Genomic DNA, 22,133 nt, shown 5'->3' with positions numbered 1-22,133 from the left:
GCTGGGAGCTGAGGCTGTGTTACCTGTGACCTGAATGCTAACTTGTTACTGATGGGAGTCGCAGCAGGATATTTGTAACCTGAAGCTAAATTATCCATTAAAGGGATCATGCTGCTATGTTGCTACTTCTATTGTCGATGAAATTCTTAACAACTGCTTATTTAAGGAATTTAAATAAGCAGCTTAAGGTATTGCTCCTCTTACCTTACTTTTGTCTAGTAAAGTAGTTTTGAATTTGTGAAGACTTGAACAGGGAGCTCTGTCAGTCCAGATTTGCAGTGTTATCTTGTCACAAGCACCTATCAATGGTAGTGGTATGCTTATAGCAAAATCTTTCAGTGGAGAATTACAGGTGTATATATATACACATTTACTGGTAGGTTCTTCAAAATTCTGGAGAAAGCTGAATGATGAAAATGGTTCCTGGAGGTCAGCATGCATTTTGATGCAAGGGCACAAATGAGGAAATTCCCAGTTGATGATGCCCTGCCTGCGTACAAGTGGCTTCCTCCTCTGTTGCCTTAAGACCTCATAGGGCTCTGTACATAATAATTCAATCTAAACCACTTTTGAGCAGCAGAATGTTGCTGACAGCTATCCAGAGCCTTATACAGTTACTAGTTCTTTACCAAAAATATTAAGATTTCTGATTTTATGTTTCTGTTGTCCTGTACATCCTGGCGTCATTACTGTGCTCAGTGTTTGTGAACTGTTTGGGATGAATCAGATGTGTTATGGTAATATGGACTCGCATATCTCACTGGAGTTCCTATAACAATAATAGTGAGTATGAATCACTGCAGGAGTGGCTCAGAGTTTCGGGGAGCCAAGAGATGATTCATTCTTTGAAATAAAGAGAAGCTGCTAATAAACATTACTAGACATTTTCAGTTTTGTTTGCAGTGTGCCAGCATTTGCTGTACATATTGGGGAAGCAACACAAGGAACTGAGAGAATATCATACCAACAGTTGCTTTGTAAGCTATGACTTAGTAAATGCACATTGAGTTTCCATGCTGTGAGTATTCACACTCTCTAGTGCTGATACAGTGACAAACTGTACTGTTTTGCTACTGCAGCATCGGACCTTTTTTCCAGTCCTTCATTCTGTTGTTTTATGCTTGAGGTTTCCTTAAATTACTGTATACTGAGTGAATTTTCTTAACAGCTGATGTTAAATGCTTAATTTGTAGTATTTAAAGTGTCAAAGGACTTGGAAACGAGGAAAACCACTTTAAAGTAGATTCACTGGACTAGAGAACGAATTTGCTCTACAGGGAGTAGGCATGTGTGCGCCTCCAGCTTGCAGCAGTCTTTGTCTCTCTGCCAACTTGTTTGACTGGGATCTCATGCTCCTCTGCCTGCAGCAGCTGTCAGTGCACAACCCTACTGCACTGAAGTTGTCTTTACAATTTAATGCTGAATCCTACCCAGCTGCTGTCCCAACATGCTTCCAGATTGTGGAGGATTCACTGCTTCAGGTGAATAAGTGTGACACTATTTTGCTCAGTTGTCAGACAACGTCTTGTCTTCCCTGTTGGCTTGTCCACTTGCAAGAGAGCTTTTCTGCATTCTTGCCACTGCAGATGATATGTATGTTCTTTTTATCTGATCAAAGGAAAGAGGTCAGAAACAGACTTGAGAGGACTGTGATAAAGAAAAGAGCTTGTGTCAAATTACAGAATTGTGAAAAAACAATATTGTGAGCCATGTGAGAGCATGTAGAAAAGCTCAGAAGGCTTTCAATTACAGATGCATAGTATATTGTAAGAGAACCACCACTGTTGTTTTGAGCACATCTTGATACACTCCCACTGCTTCCCAAAGTGATACAGAGCTTTCTGCCCTCAGGGATTATGAACCTCCCTACACATTGTTCAAAGTGGAAGCTAGCCTGGTGTGTCACAGACAGTAATCCTTTCCTGGTTTATTTAATGTACATACAATTGCTGTTTTTGCTGGCTGTGCCATGCCTCTGACCCTGGTGACCACTGTTCTTCCTTTGTCCAGCCAAAATAGCTCTGTTGTGTGAACTAGTATGTTACATTTATTTTAGAAGCAGATGCAGGAAGGAAAGCCCCAAGAATAATCTAACTGGCTTTGTTTATGTCCTTAATTTTATTTATTTATTCTACTATCAGGTGTTTAAATGGTCAAAGACCTACTTCACAAACATTTCCAGAAAAAATGCTTTGTCAACCACTGCACGTCTCCCTTTATTTAATACCCACACACTCTTTTTGTCTGGGTCATTGTAAAATTAATGTCTCAGTACATGCTATTAAGCTGTGTTATTCTTTCTCTCTTTGTCCAAAAGAAAGATAGTGCTGTAATTTGCACTGCAATTCATCCTTTTCATTACTGGTTTCTCAGTGACCTTGTACCTGCTTTGAGGTCACAATTCCGGTCAACAACCATCCAACATCTTTATTGTTTTTTCTATTTGTTAGAAAGAGAATTCTCCTGTACCATGGTGGAAACACCTTCATATCTGAACTCAGAAGTACAGTTGCGATTTGTCATCGCTTTCAATGCTCAGATATCACAAATGCAACATGTTAAATGTTGACTAAATCCCTCCCCTCCAAAAAAATCCAATTGACATAAGATCTTAAGAGAGCTATTTGGATTGTGTCCATACATGGCTTTCACAGGAAAAAATCCTTTTCCAAAAAAGGCCGTAGAGTATCAAATGCTAAGGACTAGCGTTTACTTTCCTTAACTAGGAAATATTGTGTAGATATTTATTTCTGATGGACTACTTCCACCCTTCTTTCTTCAGATTTTTGTCTTTTTGTGAACCTGATTTATAAATTGGACTGAGCTGATGCTGAGTGAGTATCACAGAATGGCTGAGGTTGGAAGGGACCTCCAGAGATAATCTAGTCCAATGCCCCTGCTCAAGCTGGGTCACCTAGAGCACGTTACACAGGGTCACATCCAGGCAGGTTTTCAATATCTCCAAAGAAGGAGAATCCACAACCTCTCTGGGTAGCTTGTTCCAGCGCTCTGTCACCTGAACTGTAAAGAAGTGCCCCCTCATATGGCAATGAAACCTCCTGTAGTTCAATTTATACCCATTACACCTTTTCCTATCACTGGCCACCACTGAGAAGAGTTTGGCCCCATCCACTTTACTTTGTCCCCTCAGGTATTTAGAGAGGTTAATAAGATCTCAATCTCCCCTTCTCTAGGCTAAACAGGCCCAGCTCGCGTAGTCTTTCCTCATAGGACAGATGCTCCAATCCATTAATCATCTTCGTGGCTCTGTGCTGGAATCTCTCTAGAAGTTCTATGTCTCTCTTGTACCTGGGAACCCAGAACTTCACACAGTATTCCAGGTGTGGCCTCACCAGAGCTGAGTAGAAGGGGAGGATCACTTCTCTCGACCTGCAGTTCATACTCCTCTCGATGCAGGCTAGGATCCCATTGGCCTTCTTGGCCACAAGGGCACACTTTTTTCTTATTTGTTCTCATTACTTGTTTTTTTGGGGGGATGTGTGTGTTATCTTGCTCTAAGCTTTTCTTATCCAGGCACTCTTAATGAACTTGGAAGTACTGTGCTGCATGGGAGTTGATCTATTGATCTATTCTTTTTACTCATTCAAAAGAGGATAATCCTTGGCTTCAAATGAATAATCTGCCCATATGGAAGAAGTTAATATGACGCTGTACAGGTATCTACCACTTAAGATATCACAAAGGAGATATCTAAAATAGGGATGGAATTAGGAACATATATATATTGTTTTGTTTAAAATAAGTATTGCTTTTTTTTTGATCAACTAAGTGGTTACGGAGCTTAACCATCTTTTTATGTTTTAGTGTTGCAGAATTTGTTATATCAATAGGGTACGTAAGTGGTTACGTCCCATCTAACAACTCTTCTGAAAAGAGTGGTGCTATTACGATGACACGTGCAATCTTGGTGAATTTGTCTACCATAGGCACAAAGAAATCTTTCTACCTCATAAGCTCAATTCCTTTGTAGAAATACTGTTTTTCTTTCTCGCAATATCCATTTATTCAATGGATATTGCGAGATATCAAGCATTCAAGGAGATTAACTTGCCTGTCCCTTCAGAGTTGGGTACAATCCCTCTCTCCAGGTAGATCTGGTAAGCATTATATAAATCAGATACTTCCTAAAACTGAATATTACTCAAGAAAACAATGCAAGTTTTCCCCAAGTTGAGATGTCTTTCTCCATACCCTCTTACAAAAGCTGTGTCAAATCTCCTTAATTAGCATTGACGTGATACCAACTGACAATTGTACAGGCTGTTCAGAAACGTTTGTGTTGCAATGTGGTGTTCTTTTTCATTGTGGGATGACTAGATTGCTCTGCAGTACTGGACTCCATCATAACACATTAAAGTTTAACCCATTCATGTTCTGAAAGTAATAGGTGTTGTCAGGTAGAAACATCCCTTCCTGGAATGTTTACAGCTTGAATAATTGAATAAATTGTAACCATTTTAGACTTCATGAATAAAAATTTCTTAGACAATAGTTAGCAGCTTCTATATATACAAGAAGGTTCACATTGTTAAGTGTGGAGTGAGAAGAAAAGGGAAAGAAGAACAGAAGAGTTGAGAATCCACTTCTCTTTATGCTGAAGATATTTCAAGTTCTTAGTAAGGTAGAGAAATCATCAAAAAATTGCAAGATAACTTACTATTGAGCAAAATATACTAAAACCTACTGTGCTCTCAAACAGATGGAGATTGTGTTTTTTTTTTTTTTCCTACTCTAAACAGTTGATGAATTCCTTCCAATTAAATGTACGTTTCAGAGTGGGAACATTCCTGTGGCCTTGAGAAAGCCAGCCAATCTCGAGGTGATTCATAGTGAGGCTCTCCTTTGTGGGGATCCTGAATTAATCAAAATGTTTATGGAGAAAATAACACAGGTATCTAACATCTCAAAAGACTGAACAGTTTTTTGTTCAATCTCTTTCCATTGTGTAATAAGTTTTCACATTGTGTTTTTTTTTTTTGTTGTTTTAATGTGGAAAATTAAAGTAAGTCAGTCAGTTACTAATTATTTATTAAAAAGAATAGTTGGCATTGGCAGTGTTAGTAATTTGGGAAGTTTGCATCTTTATGCTGTGTCCCAGTGTATCTGATACTAACTGAGAGCTATTTCCCTTTGCACTAAGAGCAGTGTGTGGCCTACCTCTTTGCTGTCCCTCTTTCACACCCAGCTGGGGCATGGCCCACATCTTTGTCCTGATAAAGATTAGTTCAACAAAATGGCAGAAAAAGACAAGAAGAGAAGGCAAAAAACAAGTTGCTGTAACTGCTTATCTTTTGCTTATACAGATGCAAAGAATAAGAGGAATTATTTAGTATGGTCTGCTGAGCTAGAAGCCAATACAACAGGATAAAATATGTAAAACAAAATTAAGATATGAATATGTGAAAGGAACTGCATGACAAGGATAAAGGGAAAAAAAGTTGACTTTGAAATCCTATACTAATGTTCTAATTTTATGATGAATTAATACCCAGCAACAAGAGAAATACAATCTGTTACTAAGGTGAACTCCAAAATGAAAACTCACTCCAAAGTTTTGTCTAAATCCTACTACCAGTTCCCTGACTTTCCCACTCACTACAAAAACACATTTTCATTGTTGCTACTTATCTTTTTTAAAAACTATGACTTTTCAAAAAAAAAAAATGGAATTTGTGGCCTCAGATAACAGAGAATAACATTCTTGAAGTTCTTGATGGAAAATTTAAATGAGTTTACAAAGAGTAATTCTATAAAGGTCATTGAAACCTATTTTATGCTGAATTTCCCTTTCAGTTTGCCCACAAGGATTATAAAACACTCATCCTGAAAAAGCTCCCATTTCAATTTTCTTTTTTAGTTCACATTTGATCTTACTTTGAAGAAGACATGATTTTTTAGAGATAAATACAGTGCCGAAGCAGTGGAAAAAAGTGAAGCAGTTCTGATTGTTTTCTGAGCATGCCTTAAAAATTAAAGAGGTTTTTAGGAAGGTCAGAATGTCTTTGCCAAATTAGGTAGTCTGTTGCTGAGAAGCAGCATTAGATTCACTGAAGGCCTGTAGATAGTCATGGATAAAGCAGGGTATATAAGGGAAACTGCTTGGATATTGTTAGCATGTTTCTGTAGAAAGTTGTGTAGTAATCTGAATTTTATTGGTGACCAAAACCACAGCCTTATTTGAACCTTATTGATACACTTTGAGGGTGGTTGTGAGTGTAAAGAAACTTAGGACAGTTGGCGTGGTATTTTCCCCTGGTTCTGTTTGCTGCTGTTGACAGTCCTGCACTTGAAGTTTGTGTCCATTAGCTGGTGAAAAGAATGGTCTTCTATCATTAGGCAATAGAATTGAGCAAGAGATGACATCTTGTCCTGTGATGGAGAAATGAGATGCTTCTTGGAAATGCACCACAAAGTTAAGAATTTTGATCAAACATGAAAACCAAAAGAACAGCTAAAGAACAGCTTGCTTCTTTACAGGAGTTGCAGGATTATTCACTTTTTTTTTTTTTTTTCAATTATTTTAAGGAGAGAGGTCTTTAGGCATGGATTGATTTCAGAAGGTGCAAACAGCTTTTCGAGGGTCTTGTCTCCTGCTTTCTTATAGCAGTGATAGTGACCACTATCAGAGACAGGATATGGAAGTTTGCAAGTTCCTGTGTACTCTGATATGTTTGTTGTGTTTACATAAAGCATACTTTCCCTCCGCATTGCTTTTAGTTTTAATGGAGAAAACAGATCCAAAAAGGCTAAATAAAAAGCCTGTGTGCCAAAGGAGTAGTTCATAAAACACGCAGGAGAAGCTCCATGCATTTCAGATGTAACTTTCTTTTAATTGATATTTTTCTTCCTCTTCCTGTAGGCAGTAAAACCAGAAAAGTCTATTTTGTCCTACTTTTGGGGCTTTCATAACATTTTTTATCCCTGTTTTTTTTTCTGTTTTGAGAAAAAAAAAAATCAAGCACTGTAAACCCACTACTGAGTGTTCCCATTTATGTCATCTGCCTGACTGTAGCCAGTTCTGGGGTTCAGGTTCTGCCCTGTTTATAATGTCTGATTTTCACATATGTTTGGATTTTTATAGTTTTTTGGATTTGTTTCTTGCAATGTAAATTAATTTTCCTGTCTTAATACATTTTGTATGTGGAAGTATTTTAGAGGAAACAAACAGCAACAAACAAAAACAACAACCCAAGATTAGATTAATTACTATACAAAGTATTCCCCAAAGAAATAGCAAACAAAAGGAAGCCAAGATTATGATGGATAAGGAATGTCATTATGAACATAGCTTAGGGCTGTTGTGAGTTGTGGCCGTAAATGCAGGAAGTAATTTTCCTCCTGGACCCTTTTTGAATATAGGAACAAAATAAAAATAAAAGTCTGGTGATTGTAGGTAGAGTGGATGGGAAATACTGAAAGATCGTAGAAGTGTCTGGGCAATAGGATGGAGGTATCCCCATATTAAGACACAGGAAGAGCTTTTGAATGGGTGGAGAAAGGGTGAATGATTTTTGTTTTCATGTTTATGAATTCATAGCTCGTGATAATTTTTTTTTTTCAGATGTTACCATTAGTACACCAGCATCTGAGACAGAATTACATAACTTTTTAATAGTAGATCCTTTCTTAACAGTCAACTGATGTGATTGGCTGACCCTGCTTTTTTGGTTTGAAAAGAATATTTGTTCACAGGATTGAACAAAATTGGAAAAAAGCAAACATAAAAACAAGCGAACCTTTTCACTTCTCTTTCTGTTACGTCAACTACAAAAAGTACCTGTAGAAGCTTTAGGCATTTTAATAATTAATTGGAGGGCTATATAGATTGATTAAAATGTCCATACAAACACACTGTATATGAAACAATTTTACCCTGCTGAGATAATGATTCAAAACAATTTAATCTCCAGAATTTTACCTTCTTTAATACAGATCAAATACTACATATGTTTATCTCTACATGAGCTATTTTCTGTAGTTAATAGGTGGTTTTCAACACTTATTTACAGTTCAACCAACAGTGTTTTCACTGCTTTCTCAGGGTACTTCATTAATAATTATGTTTGAGTATTATACATACGTTCTTTAATCTCTTTGTAAATATATTTTTTAAAAGGTCTTTTTTGGTGATACAGTTGTGAAATATCTTGCTGTTGGATTTTTGACTCAACCACATGTTTTTTCGTGTGGTATTTCACAGCTGGTTCAGGCAAATTCAAACTTGTATCATGTTCAAGAAAAAAAAAATCAAAAATAAATAAGTTTATTGCTTATCTGGACATCTCATTTTCCAGCTGCATGTTTCCTGCAGCTCACTGACTTTTCCCAAATGTTTTACAAAATTGAATTTTATCTGTAAATATTCTTTTCTTATTCTGCATTTAAATTAATTCATTTCCCATTCTTATTGGTAATAAACACTAAGGGCAAAGCAATTGCTTTCACATTTGATTCAGACAAGTAGCTTCCAGAATTAACAGAAATAAAGGTTTAGTGAGATAAACAGTCTGCACATTTGAAAAACTTTTCATTTAAAATGCAAACCAAAAGTTCTTAGAATATGAAATTACGTAAGTAAGTGTTTTGAGAAAGATTTTTGGTTTTGTTGTGGTATTAGTCATGTAAATATTTAGGGTCTATGTCAATACAAGTGGTGAGTGAGAGATGTAAACAGAAAACATTGTGTAGTGTTTCTACTGTAACTTTTTGTGTTACTTGGAATGTCAGTTTTATTTATTATAGTCTTCATTATTCACTCTTTGTCTTCTAGTTTGATCTTCAAATCCCTTTGCCAATGCCAGACAGAAGCTGCTGAGTATTGTTATCATTTGAAGGTTCCTCATCTTTACTATGGCTGGATTGAGAGAGAATTTCATGATCAAGGTCAGCAAGGCTTCTTGTAGCAGGAAGTCAGGTTTCACATACAATGAGTCTTAATTTTTTACTGTTGCAGATGCTTTTATTTAAGTTAGGGCTACTGATTTTATGTTGTATTATTTCTGCTGAAGATGACTCTCATGTGGAAATATCCCAGGAAGTAAGAATTTCACAGGGGAAGTCAAAATCAAGAAGTCAAAAGAGAGACAAAATTATAAAAGTATAATTTAATTCCTGAAAAATTTCAGCAGCTATGCAGTGGTGGCTATCCTCTGTGGTTTGGAAATTAAGTATTATTAAAAGTTAATCCAGTAGGCTTTCCTCCTCAGGCTGAGTGTAGGAAAGAAAAGCAGAACATGTAAATCTGGTCACGTACATATAAACATTTTCCTGCATGGTCAGGATGTGGTCTTGCAAGTCATCCTCATACCTCCATGATCCCATACCAAGGCTGATGGTGGTGCTACCTAGTAGTGTGAACTTGCTCAACCTTCTCAAAGCTGAGTCAGTGATGTATTGTGAGGTACAAAATACCACGGAGAATCTCGTGGATTACTTATGTGACTCTATCAGCAACTGGCTTATTTACAGAACAGCTCATTGAGAAAACGTGTAACATGACCAAATGGGATGAATGTCTGGCAGTGACAGAACAGGGGCAGTGTGGATTCTTGATGCTACTTTTTCTTTTAACCTGTCATCCTAAATTTCAGCCCTATCTGTGTATATATAAATATGACCACCAAAGCTATAAAGTGACCTTCAAAAACCTTTCTGGCTGTCTTAAGTGTTTATAGGCAATAAGTTGTGTTGCAGTCTTATGTAGATGTTTTTAAATATTAATAAGTATAAATTATCTTTCATCTGTTTCCTCAATCAGTTTCTTTGCTTTTTAACATATTGCACATTGAAGCCTAATCTCTCTGCAATGTATTATGATAAATGTATGACAGTCAGTGTTCATGAGAAAAGAAAAGTCATATTTAAAATCACTTACTAGTTTAGAAACAAAATTGCTACTCATACACAATAGGCTAGTCACAGGGTCAAAGTGAGTTTTACTTTCAAACTCATCATGAGATTTTTGACAGTAAATGATATAAGCTCACGTTGGTAATACTGGAGCTATTTTCTGTGATGTAACAGGCCTTGATGATCTTTTGGGTCTTTTCCAACCTAAATGATTTTATGATTCTACATTATCTTTGGAAAAGGAAGTATTTTGTCTGAGCTTTCCTACCTGTCAAGAAAAACAATAGAAGTCCATCTAATACTCCTACTCAAAAATAGACCAAAAAATAATATTAAGATTACGTTTATCATTGACAATAACATTTTTATGTAAAGCGATTTTTATCATTTGGATAAAATGAAACTTTCACTTTTTACCTTGGTAAAATATTAAGCCTTTTGAATGTGATACTAGCACAGCCAACAATGTCTTCAGAGAAATAAGAGATTACAGGGAAGTTAGAAGTATGAAGATATTTTAATAATTAACAATTTGATCTTTTTATGTGAGGAAGCCTTCCTTTCTAAAAGTAATCCCAGTTAATGTGTTTACAATCTTGAAAACTGTCTGCCATTGCACAGCCAAATGTGACTCTGTGCTGCAGCAGGGACCTATGAGTGCAAGTGTCTTTCAGGCCTTCTTGCCAGCTTTCATTGTAAGCTTGCAGTGATGCTTTGTCCATGATTTCCAGGTTGCAGAATCAGGACCAGAGGTGTCAGCCAAGGGATGCACTTGTTGCAGATCTGCTGATCAGTTCCTGCCAGTGCATAGGCCAAGGAAATGGGAGGGAGGCAGATACGGTGGTGTCCCCAGATCTCCTCTTGGGCAGACCCCTTAGAGGGATATATAGACATTCAGATTATTCTACTCCACTCCTGTCTGTCAAATCTGGAGTTTCCTTAGTGCAGTACAAGGGTCTACAAAGCCCTTTGATACTGCCTTTTACACAGCTGTCCCCAGGGCAGCTTAGAAGAAAAGCCTTTCTCTTTCTCAGCCTGATTTAGATATGCTTTCTCTCTGTCATGGGTACCACTTCAGAAGGTAACTCATGCACAATGTCATCATTGCTTCTGACATTCTGACATCTGCTAGAAAAACTGTTTTTTTGTTTGTTTGTTTTTCTGCCATAAACAGTATTTTCCCTTCCTTCCCCAGCACAGCAGGATGTGCATATGGAAGCAGAACGTTTCAGTTAGTGGCCAACCTCATAGCTGGTATTGTTTTTTTCTGCTTTTTGTATTTTTTTCCCCTCTTACTTTGCAGTTAGCAATGTTGTTATCAATTGCTTGGTATGAGATAAAAACACGAAGCCTGTTCTTCCATGTGTAATTTCTAAACCTCTGCATCTTACTGTGGTGGTTTTACTCAGGTGCGTGGCCAAGCTCCACCACAACTGCTCTCTCACTCCCCCTCCTCAAAGAGGAACGGGGAGAAAATACAATGAAAAGGGCTCAAGGGTTGAGATAAGGAAAGGGAGATTGCACAGTAATTATCGTGACAGGCAAAACAGACTCAGCGTAGGGAGATAGTAAGATTTATTACCTATTACTAACAAGCTGGAGAAGTGAGAAACAAAGGAAAGAAACCAAAAACACCTTTCCCCCCCATCTACCCTCTTCCACCTCCCCCCCCAAGCGGCGCAGGGGAACGGAGGAATGGGGGTTATGGTCAGTCTATAGCGCTTCTTCGCCGCCGCTCCTTCTCAGTCACTCTTGTCCCCTGTGCTGTGGGGTCCCTCCCACGGGATGCAGGCCTTGCTGAACTGATCCGGCATGGGCTTCCCACAGGCAGCAGCTCTTCAAGAACTGCTCCAGATATGGGTCCGTACCACGGGGTCCATCCCTCAGGAGCAAACTGCTCCAACCTGGATCCCCCACAGGCAGCAGCTCCTGCCAGGTCACCTGCTCCTGCGTGGTCTCCTCTCCACGGGCTACGTGTCTGGCCCAGAATCTGCTCCGGCGGGGTTCTTCCACAGACTGCAGTCTCCATCGGTGCAGGTCCACCTGCTCCACCGTGGTCTCCTCCACGGGCTGCAGTGTGGAACCCTGCTCCACCGCGGTACTCCATGGGCTGCAGAGGGACAGCCTGCTTCACCATGGTCCTCACCACAGGCCGCAGGGGACCTCTGCTCCGGCTCCTGGAACACCTCTCCCCCTCTTTCTTCACTGACCTTGGCGCTTGCAAGGCTGTTCCTCACTCCTCTCACTCTCCCAGCTGCTGTGTGGCACAGCGGGTTTTTTCCCCTGTCTTAAATATGCTCTCACAGAGGCGCAAAACAACATCACTTATTGGCTCAGCTCTGATCAGCAATAGGGCCCTTACCAAACATGGGGCAGCTTCTAGATCCTTCTCACATAAGCCACCCCTATGGCCCCCTGCTACCAAAACCTTGCCATGTAAACCTACTACACTTACGTAGGAAGTGGAACTTTGCAGCCACACTCAGTAATTGCAATATAAACCGAGAACATCCAAAAATGGATTTTGCCTTTCTCTTCCTTCTGACCCAAAGCCTAGAACTGTCTTTTCCTTTAGCAAGCAAATTCCTAGCTGTCCACTGTACAGTGGGTCTTTATGCCATTGCTTGCCACCATCTGTCATGAGTAATTTGTCAACAGATTAGAGTTCAGGGTAGTTGTGTTATGCAACAGTCTTGTGCAATGAATAACTTCAGAAGCACCATGCTGATTCAGAGGATGTTAAAAGAGTAAGAAATGTGTAGAAAATCATAGAGTACTCGGACCCAGACAAGATGTCTCTGATGAGGCTTTCCTGTAGCTTGGGTGGAATCTTGTGTCTCCCCTTTCCTGCTATACTCTTCACTGGGACTGGTTCATATTCTTTCTCCATAAGAATTTTGACACTTTATTTCAGGCTCTGGACTGGTCTCAAAATACTGGTCCTCAAATTGTTCTCTATTTAGTCATCTGGTAAACATGTTTCTCCAGAATGCATTGAAACTAACTCAATACCTGTCTGACTCTAAATATGGGGAGAACCTTCAGGTTCAGTTTCCACCAACGTGACCCCAACGTCTACAGTTTTCTTTTCTTAATGGCTACCTCTATTTCATATTTTCATCCTTGACCATCAGACAACCTTCTCTCAAAGTGTAGAAACACAAAGTTCTAGGTGTGGATAGGTCAAATATGAAAAATAATAATTTAACTTTGGCCTGACACTAACATAACATGAAATCAATATTGTATGAGGTAAGGAAGAATGAACTGCATTTAGAGAGGCCCCAGTCCTCAGCTATCAAATTTTCTGTCTGACCCGAACCCGCATCAGTTTAGAACAGGAAACCAAGAAAAATCTGTTTCCTCCAGATCGTGTTGATGTAATGGTATGCAAGGTAATTAATATTCTGGATTTCAACCTGACCCATTGGAATCCTCAAAGGCAGAATGAGACAAGAAAGCAAACAAAACATTTCCTTTCTTTTCCAGAGAAAGATAAATAGGAACAGCTAAACAAGCTCTGACAAGCTTTAAAATCAGATATGAAATTGGATTGTATTATACCACCTAAAAATGATAGCAGAGTTACCAAACTGATAAGAGTTGGTTGTTCCACTAAACAAACCTCTGTTTTAGGAGGGAAAAATAACAGCTGTTGACTAGAAAGCCTAATGGTCCAAAACCAAAGTGCTATCTCTTAGACTAAAAGCTGAAGGTTGAAAAAGTCTAAACATTTTCTCGACATTAGAGGAAGCAAAGCAAACTCTAAAGTCCTTCCAATCATCCCTCAAAAACATGTATTGTGGTTTTTTGTTGTTGTTGTTGTTGTTCTTGGGCCATTTAGTTAGGAAACAACTCCCAGAGGTGTGAAATTTGCAGGAAAATAGTGGGACAGATCTCTGAATGGTGCAGACCAAATATTATTGTATTTGGTATAACATCCAACTTTTGCTTAAAAAGCAAAACAATCTGCCTGAAGTTCACTGCCTGTCCTTTCCCTAATTTGATTAGGTAGAAGGAGAGAGAGAGAGACAGAATGTGCTTTTGCTCTCTGCACATGTGGCTACAGGTTTGCAGCAGGCTACAGTTGCTGGTATTTGTGATGAACTGATTTAGTTGGCTCTTTTGGTATACCTGTCAGGTTCTGCTATCAGAGAAAGATACTGTATCCTAGTGCATTTTAAAGCTCTTCTTTTGATCAAAAGTGTGATGTATAGCAAGAGCTTTGGCTTTTGCCAGGCTCAAGTTTTTCTCCTTTGATCCTCCACCAGGTAAGAAGATGGTGCACTGATGTCCACTAAATTTAATGAGTGCGGTTTAAAAACTAATTTTATAAAAAAAAAAAAAAACACTTCATTTTTTTTTATATGTGAGTAGAGTTGTGTATCCAATGACAGATATACAAAACCCTCAAAGGCTGCCAAAGAACACAAGTTATACAAGTGGGCATGTCACAGGCTGACTCAGTGACTCAGGTCTTGGCAGCTGCCCTATAAACAAAGCTACTGAATTGGTTTGAATCTGTCTGATCACAGAACTTCTTATGCAGCTCACTTTCAAAGATATGTCTTAAAGAATTACTAGAGAGTTAAAATACGATCAAAATGCATGAATTACTAATAAGTTAAAAATTAGAGTAGGCTTTAGAAATCCAATTATAATAGCTGTACTTCAGTCTCTGGGTTTTAATCAGACATGAGTACATGCTAAATCCAAAGCAAAGATTTGTGAATCAAAATACATTTCCATTCTACATTACTTTAATTTGCATTTCTGCTTTGGGACGTACTCTCCAGCTCCTCTGCCAAACACCACTGCCGGAATTGTTAATCAACTGCAAAAACTGATTTTTAATATCAGACAAATTTTGAGGATGCAGTAGTTGGTGTAGGTTGCTTAGTGGCTGTTTAGAGGCCTGTTCACATGTTCTGAATTTTTAAAATTATATATAAAAAAAAGGCAGAAAAAAAGGTAAATAAAAGCTAATAGTTAGCAATCTGTAGGCTAGATCTTTCCACAAAGCTGTAAAGTTATAGAGGTAGCTGTGTTCCAAAAGGGGGTATACATGATGCTTGTTAATATATAACACTGATATTTGCTGATTTAAAATGCATTTATATTCTAGAGTTTGATTAAAATAAGTATTAAGCCATAATATTGTTGAGGATACCTTTGCTAACATAAAATTTTGCAAGCAAGGCCTCTCAAGCAAATCTCTATAAATATCAAAAGTTTAGAATGATTTCATACTATAATGCTTTGTAGGTAGATTTGTGTTAATCTGTACCTGTGACTGTGAAAAAGTAATTATGACAGTTCTTTTGTTTTCTGTTCATTTCTTCTGGAATACTCTTTGTTGACTTCTAGGACTGGAGACTCTGTTACCTGTCCCTGGAGAACAAAGTATTTGCGGTTAGTTTAGTGTGACAGTGGTATTTTTGTTTAGAAACTGAGCCCAAGTTCTCAGCTTCTACATGTCTTTAAATACGATTAGCAAATCTTGACAGTTTGTCACTTGTGCTCTGGAACGATGTGTACTGTTATTTACAGCTTAAATCCATGTAATCCAACCCTTTCATCTGCATTTTCTCCAGATTTGTGCAGCTCAGAAGCTGTGACCCAATAAATCTTGAGATGAGTGTTAGTTTTTTTGGGATAGTCTAAAAAAAAAAAACAAACACACTTTGAACATTTCTCTGAAAATCCAGAAATTATAGGAAGCTGGAGGCAAAGCTGAACAAAACAGCTAACAAAATCTGCTTTTCTCTAGGACACAGAGCAATATTGTGCAAGAGGCATTGGAGTGAGGCAGAATTTTTTTTTTTTGTGGGGATTTTTGCATAGTTCTTGCTTTCCCTGACTACAAGTGCTGTCCAAAACACGTAGTCCTCACCGGAATATTTGGCAAAAAGGAGTTTTATGCCTTCAGGATCTTTATGTAGTTAATGTCTTGGTGCTGTATGATAATACGTGACTTCTTGTCTATAGCACAGATCTAGACAGATTCAGTTGACTAGTATACTTGTTAAGGTTTCACAAACTGATGGGATATAAACATTTGCCTGAAGCTGAGCATGCATTTTAAGTACTGCTTTGCATTCAGATGTTTTTACAAAATGCTTAAATGCCCAAGTTCCATTTTATTTTTAAAACAAAAATATTTTGTTGTAAATGTAGCACCAAGGCCTGGTGCCTACACTAGTTTACTGGAATTAAATATATTTAGTTTATTTAACAGACTGATTTTCCAGCTATCACTAAATAAAAATGCTGTTAATAAAATCTAATAAATGTTTAATCCCCATATCTGTTAAACAGACCCTACAGATCTTTTTTGCACCCTATATTTCCATTTATGCTACCTTAGCATTTATGCTATTCATGATCAAATGTTTTGAAAAACTATCCTTGGAAATTAAGTTTGAATATTCCAGCGTAGAGCAATTACTGAACCTATTTTTTTTTCCAACAGTTTATGGTATGATGACAAAGTGAGGGGAAATTAATAGCCAAAAGCAACCTTACTATTCATACCAGTAAGTATACAGACAGTTTTATTTGTCGCTCAGACAGATGAGTCTAATTCTTTCAGCTACAGAGTTTGCACCATAGGCAAATATCTACCCTGAAGGAAATAGCTCTTTCTTTTTCTTCAGTTCTGTTTAGTTATACAAATTTTGTAATTTACAGAAATGTTTTTTTCTCTATTTGTTTTTGAATGGTTGATGTGTTAGGCAAAATAAAGAATGATGAGGAATAATGAGACTACTCATATAATCATTTTTTTAATCACAAAATACAACACAGTCCCTGAGGTGGGCTTCCTTATCACAAAAGAACCTATATTTTTGGGTTTGGACACGTTGTAACACTAACTTTTTTAAAGCAAAATGCTGTTGTGTTCAGTGGACTGTTCTGTTCAATAAATGTGATGGCAATGTAGGCTCTCTTCTGCTTTTCTACTAGTCATTATTCTTTGGGTGAGTAGCTTTCAAAGGGAAGTTGTTTTTACATACCCCCACATGACATTTCTTTCCCCATGAGCATAAAGTAATACTAACAGCTAAGACAAAAACAGGAGGAAAGAAAATGGAATAAAGTAAATTCTTCCTGCCACAAAGGCTGTTGTGAAATTTTTGGGAAGTTTTCAGTACTTAGAATCACAAGAATTTCACTGACTGAAATTGATCCACTTCTGATAAATAATAAACATAAATAATGCATAAGATATTCTAACAGAGTGATATTAGCAGGTGAATTTTTTGACATAGTATATATATATCCCTGAGATTTTATGTCAGTTAATGGGAAAATGTTTAAATTAAAGAGAATCTAATCTTGGTATAATTCAAGAACTAAGAAGAAACATGAAATTGTAAATTAGACTTTGGCTAGATAAAACTTGCATAACGACATGCAGCTTATACAGCTTTAAGTGTATTCTCTAACTTCCCCAAACATCTGGCAGATGAATGTCACTGAAAAATAATGCTTAACAACTTTTGGAAATGTTTCTAGCTTCAGGTACACGCATAGATAAAGTATGCTGCTCCAATACAAAAATAATTTGTATTGTGTGTGTAATTATGTAAATACAAATATGTGTGGTGAAATGTATGTAATATACACTCAAGTACTGAAGGTGTAAAAGTGAAAGCATAGTAGTCCCTGTAAAATGTCAATATGTACTGTTCTTTCTCAAGGAAAAGAAGAGTTTAAGATGAAGTGCTTGATGTAACATTCATTTCAGGCACTGGGCATGTGTGAAAACATAGCTCCATTTTCTCTAGCCTTTTGTTAATGCATACCAAGGAAAGTAACTCTCTTCAATCAAAATAAACGGAATATTTTTGATAAGTGCAACTAATTTGTAAGCATGGCTGAGGGCAATGTATTCAAACAGCCTTACAAATTCAGAGAAGAAAAGAGCTCCATAAAGGAACACTATCTGTTTGAAGTGAAATTGCCAGAAGGATTCTGTACAAGGAAGCTGATTCACTTTTATAAGAGCTACACCAGAGTAAGTGGCAGAGATTTCAATGTTCTCTGCCCACCTGTGGGTCTCTTGAACTGCAGCATTCATATGTATACAAGGTTAACTACTTGCCATGTTAATTGCTGCAATACCTCTTCAAAGTCAGACGGTGTACAACATCCTGAACTCTTAGTCATTTATGTAAATAGAAACATCTAGATGAGCTAAAATATAGCTTTTTCTGAAGAGTTTTAAATTCCAGTGTTCTAAAAATATCTTTATTTCCTCTTCTCTTCTGTAGGTTTTGTTTGCAGCTGTGGGAAAGTGCACTGAAAGTTGGTTTTGCAATTTTTCTGAAAGCAGGCAGAAGTGTGCTTATTCTCATGTGCTATAGTGAAAGGTCAAACACATGTAACTGAGATCCCTGTTTCCTATTCTTCTTTCTTTAGTTTCTCAAGATTGTGGCTGCTCAGACAACAAACATGTATCACAAAGAAAAGTGCTAATGAAGTATCTTGGTCTGTTTCTGTGGAGCATCATGTGATCTAAAAAAATGGCCTTTCAGTTTGTCTGAAATCAGTGAAATGGGTGATTATGGGGAGAATATGTTCTTGGTGACTGCTGAAGAGAGGCTGTCGTGTGGTGGTATATCTGGAGCTTATCTTATTGCTGAAATGCTCGTATTCATGGTTGTCCAATGGAAAGATACAGAAAGGGAAGTGGCAAGAGTTTGATTAGAGTGTCTGGTGGACCTTTTACGTTCTGTTTGGATATGACTATGCTAAATCTCTGTTTCACAAGGCTAAATCTAAAGCCTTAAGCCATCCAGAAATCTTGGCCCAGGTGTCAGACCTATCACCAGATGACTTTCCTTTCCTGAGTGATCTCTCTTTTGGATGAAAGTAGGAGGGCTAGAAACCCTCTGATGAAAGTAAAAGCTGAGAAAGTGCAATTCTGTACTAAGAAATGAATTCTGCCTCTTCAGTGATAATAATCTCCAGCAGATGACAGCGATGAATTAGCACAGAGTTTATGAATAATTAGAGGACCTGAATACAGGTCCTTTACAATACAAGTTGTGAATGCTTCACTACTTAAAGCATGATTGCTTGAAAGTGGTTAAGTTTTTTCATTAAGGTTTATTTTTACTCAAGATCTCCATCTTATCCTCTGAATCCCTGAAAATAGTATGATAGACTGTCTCTGTACACAAGTCAGAAGACACTTGAGCTTAGATTTGGTATGCAGTTCAGAATAATGGCTTTCTATATACACGGTGGAATTAAGCTGCTTATTTTAAAGATGTGTTTTAGGTTTGGCCTGTTTTTTCTTTTAGCACTTTTACTTCTTATATCTCTTTACCTGCCCCTCTGTCTTACTGTTTATTGTCCCCTTCAAAGAAAGAGCATAACTCTGTGTTTACTGTCCCTATCAGTTTAAATTACAGATCTGACCTGACATTAAACTGTTCCTTTTTTGTACTGGAGGAAAAAAAATCCAAAACAGTAAGTCATGATATTATCCTTCACTTTCATTGAACCATCTGGACTTCTGGAGCCAGAGCCACAAACTGTCAACATCTCTTGATGCAAAGCAAATAGACTTGGCTAAAAGGGAAGTTCAAGCTTGGAGAATCATCCTGTAGAAAGTTTAGAGCAGTTCAATGCTGGAGGAAGGAAATCATTATTTGTCAGAATAACCCCATCCTGCCCCAAAGCCACAGCATTAGAACATAACCTAATGCTGTACCCTTAAAGACTAGGCTTGTATGGAAGACTTCAGTGGAAATCAGATATTAGTTATAATGAAGTTTATTTTTAGTTTTCTGTTTGCAAAGCTTATGTCCCAAACAAGAGAAAGAGGCCTAGCCTCCCACATCAAGTCTCCCTTAATTTAAGTAAACTAGTAGGAGACTAGTTACCGCATGGATTGCTCCCTCAGTAATAAAATTGATACATATGATTTTGATATGCATAAAACAAGTTAATTTCAGGTTCCTGAGCTGTACAGAACCATAATTATCGTGGTGATTGGCATTATGTACATTTTCCTAAAGATTTCCTTGAATCAAGGCACTAAAAAATATAAATAAAGTAACATTGTAATGTCACGGAAGGGTGGAAATGCCTTATGAATTGGTCTTTCATGTGGGATTATAAGTGAAAAAAGTGTAATATTTATTCTTTATTCCTGAAAAGATTCCAAATTGAGACTAAGGACATGCTGAGAAATAAGCTTGTATTTTATAGAACCATAGCATCGAATGTTCATTGCAAATAATGATCACTATTTGAGTCTAGATTATTACTTGTCATTTTATGTTCTTGGCAATAAGCATCTCTAATTTAAAATATTTATTTTTTCTTTTGGCTAAATTTCCGTTAAGAACTGGAACGGTTGTCTTAAAATGATGATCTCCCAGGCAAAATAAATTAAGTCTTGGAATTATGTCAAGACTTTTAACTGAAGACAAAGTTTCAAAACAATCTTTGTGCAAAAAGAAGCTTACTTTCTCCCTTTAGCTCATCTTTCTACCTACTGCTACTCCGGGTGTTTCTGTCTGTAAATCAAACATATGCTCTTTCTCTTGCTTTCTGGAAGACTTCCAGAGTTTGGGGGGAAGTCTTACAGGAAACCTTTCCAAAACATATTTAGGACTTGTTCTTCCTGCACAGATGAAACCCTCAGATGTGTTTTAATACAGGCTAACTGAAACTGGAAAAATACAATATTTGGTTTGGGGCATTTTTTTTTAATTAAATAGTAGAGGCTTGATGGCTATTTTTTCCTTTTAGAATTTGCATCAGGAGTTTTAGTTCATTGCTACTTCCTTGTTTCTTTTAGTAAGTTCCAGATGTGCTAATAATTTGAGATTTTATTATACATGTTTATTTGATCAAATAAGCCTGTATTACATTTTGAGACTTCCTTATCAGATGGAAGTGAATGCAGTCTTTACCCTTCATGAAGGAATGCTATATAGTTTTGATTTGAAAACTTCTGTCTTTGAGTTAAAAAAATAATCCAGAATAAAAGACCTATATGTATAAGAAAGATATGGCTTTAATTCTTTCCCAAACATAGTCACAGATTTTCCAGGTGTTCTGGAGTCTAACTGTATATCTTATTAATCTAATTTTGTCTTATGTGACTATTTGATATACCACATAAACTGAATCCATTCTTAGGATCCTACCAATTCACAGATTTAGAATTTTGTACCAGTGAAACACCACAAGTTAACTTTGCAATATCTAAAGTGATTGGCTCTAATTAACTTTAAATTTCTTTCCTCTGTATTTTTTTTTCCCCAAACATCAGAATTCTGACCTTCTATTCTATTATTTACACTCTTTAATTATAACTGATTAGTATTTGTTCTTTCATTGACCCCCTGGAAAATAATCCTTCATGTTTAACAGGTATTTGTTTGGGGGCTGCAAGGAACAAAAGCGGTCAAGGGAACAATATATGTTCAGTACACATACTGACTTTATACAGTATTCCCAGCATTATTTGAATCATATTATTAAGAGCAACTGCTGGGTTACTGCCTAACTTAGTGTGGTCTTTGCTAGTTAGTTGGCTTTGCGCATACTATCATTATTGTTATGTATTCCCTTTTTAGTAAGCTGTGCTGAAATACTGCTTAACAAGGAGAGAAGCAGAGGTAGGCAATTATCAGTATTAGGACCTGACTAAAGTTTGCTGACTTCTTTAAGTTTTATGTCATGTCTTTTGTGCTGCTTATTCACATATTAGGAAATATTCAGATCTTCTATATCACGCTCTGATGTTAATGAAGTAAAAGTAGAAATTAATACAATCAAGTCAGGTAGATGCATTAAGGAATGCTGATGGTATGGATACGATCATGTGTTCATACAAAATAGGCTTTAAAAGTATCAGTGTTAACATAGCCAAAAATGAACGTGGGGAGAGAATAGTGAGTAATTCAAGGTATGTGTGTCTGCTTCTTTTCTTCTCCCCACAGTCTTATTACTCCCTGACTTCCACAGAAGATAAATATTAGTGCCTCCACTCTTTAGTTACAATCCTGAAAAACGAAATGAAACCAACAACAATGCTTAAATCACTGAAATTAAAGTCACTACTCCTAAGGAGGGTGACTATTATTTTTTCCCAGCTTTGCTAGGGATCATTACATCATCTTATGCTATGAGCTTAAATAAATTACTGTGCACAACTGTATTTTTACTCAGGAATGGAGCCTATAGAGTACAAAGGTTTGCTTCATAAGTATAACTAGTGATTGAACTAGATCAGA

General features: G+C 37.2%; 1 long non-coding RNA gene across 1 annotated transcript in view; it reads left to right on the top strand.

Moving 5' to 3' along the window:
* LOC308194499 overlaps positions 1 to 22,133 on the top strand; it is a 49,511-nt gene extending 27,378 nt beyond the window's left edge. The window contains exon 3 of the long non-coding RNA XR_013950612.1: positions 8,792 to 22,133. This is a non-coding gene — a long non-coding RNA (uncharacterized lncRNA). The remainder of the gene's footprint in view (positions 1 to 8,791) is intronic.

Source organism: Anser brachyrhynchus, assembly GCF_964034855.1.
Source record: "Anser brachyrhynchus genome assembly, chromosome: 4".
Classification (NCBI taxonomy): Eukaryota; Metazoa; Chordata; class Aves; order Anseriformes; family Anatidae; genus Anser; species Anser brachyrhynchus.
This window is presented reverse-complemented; position numbering and strand designations above follow the sequence as displayed.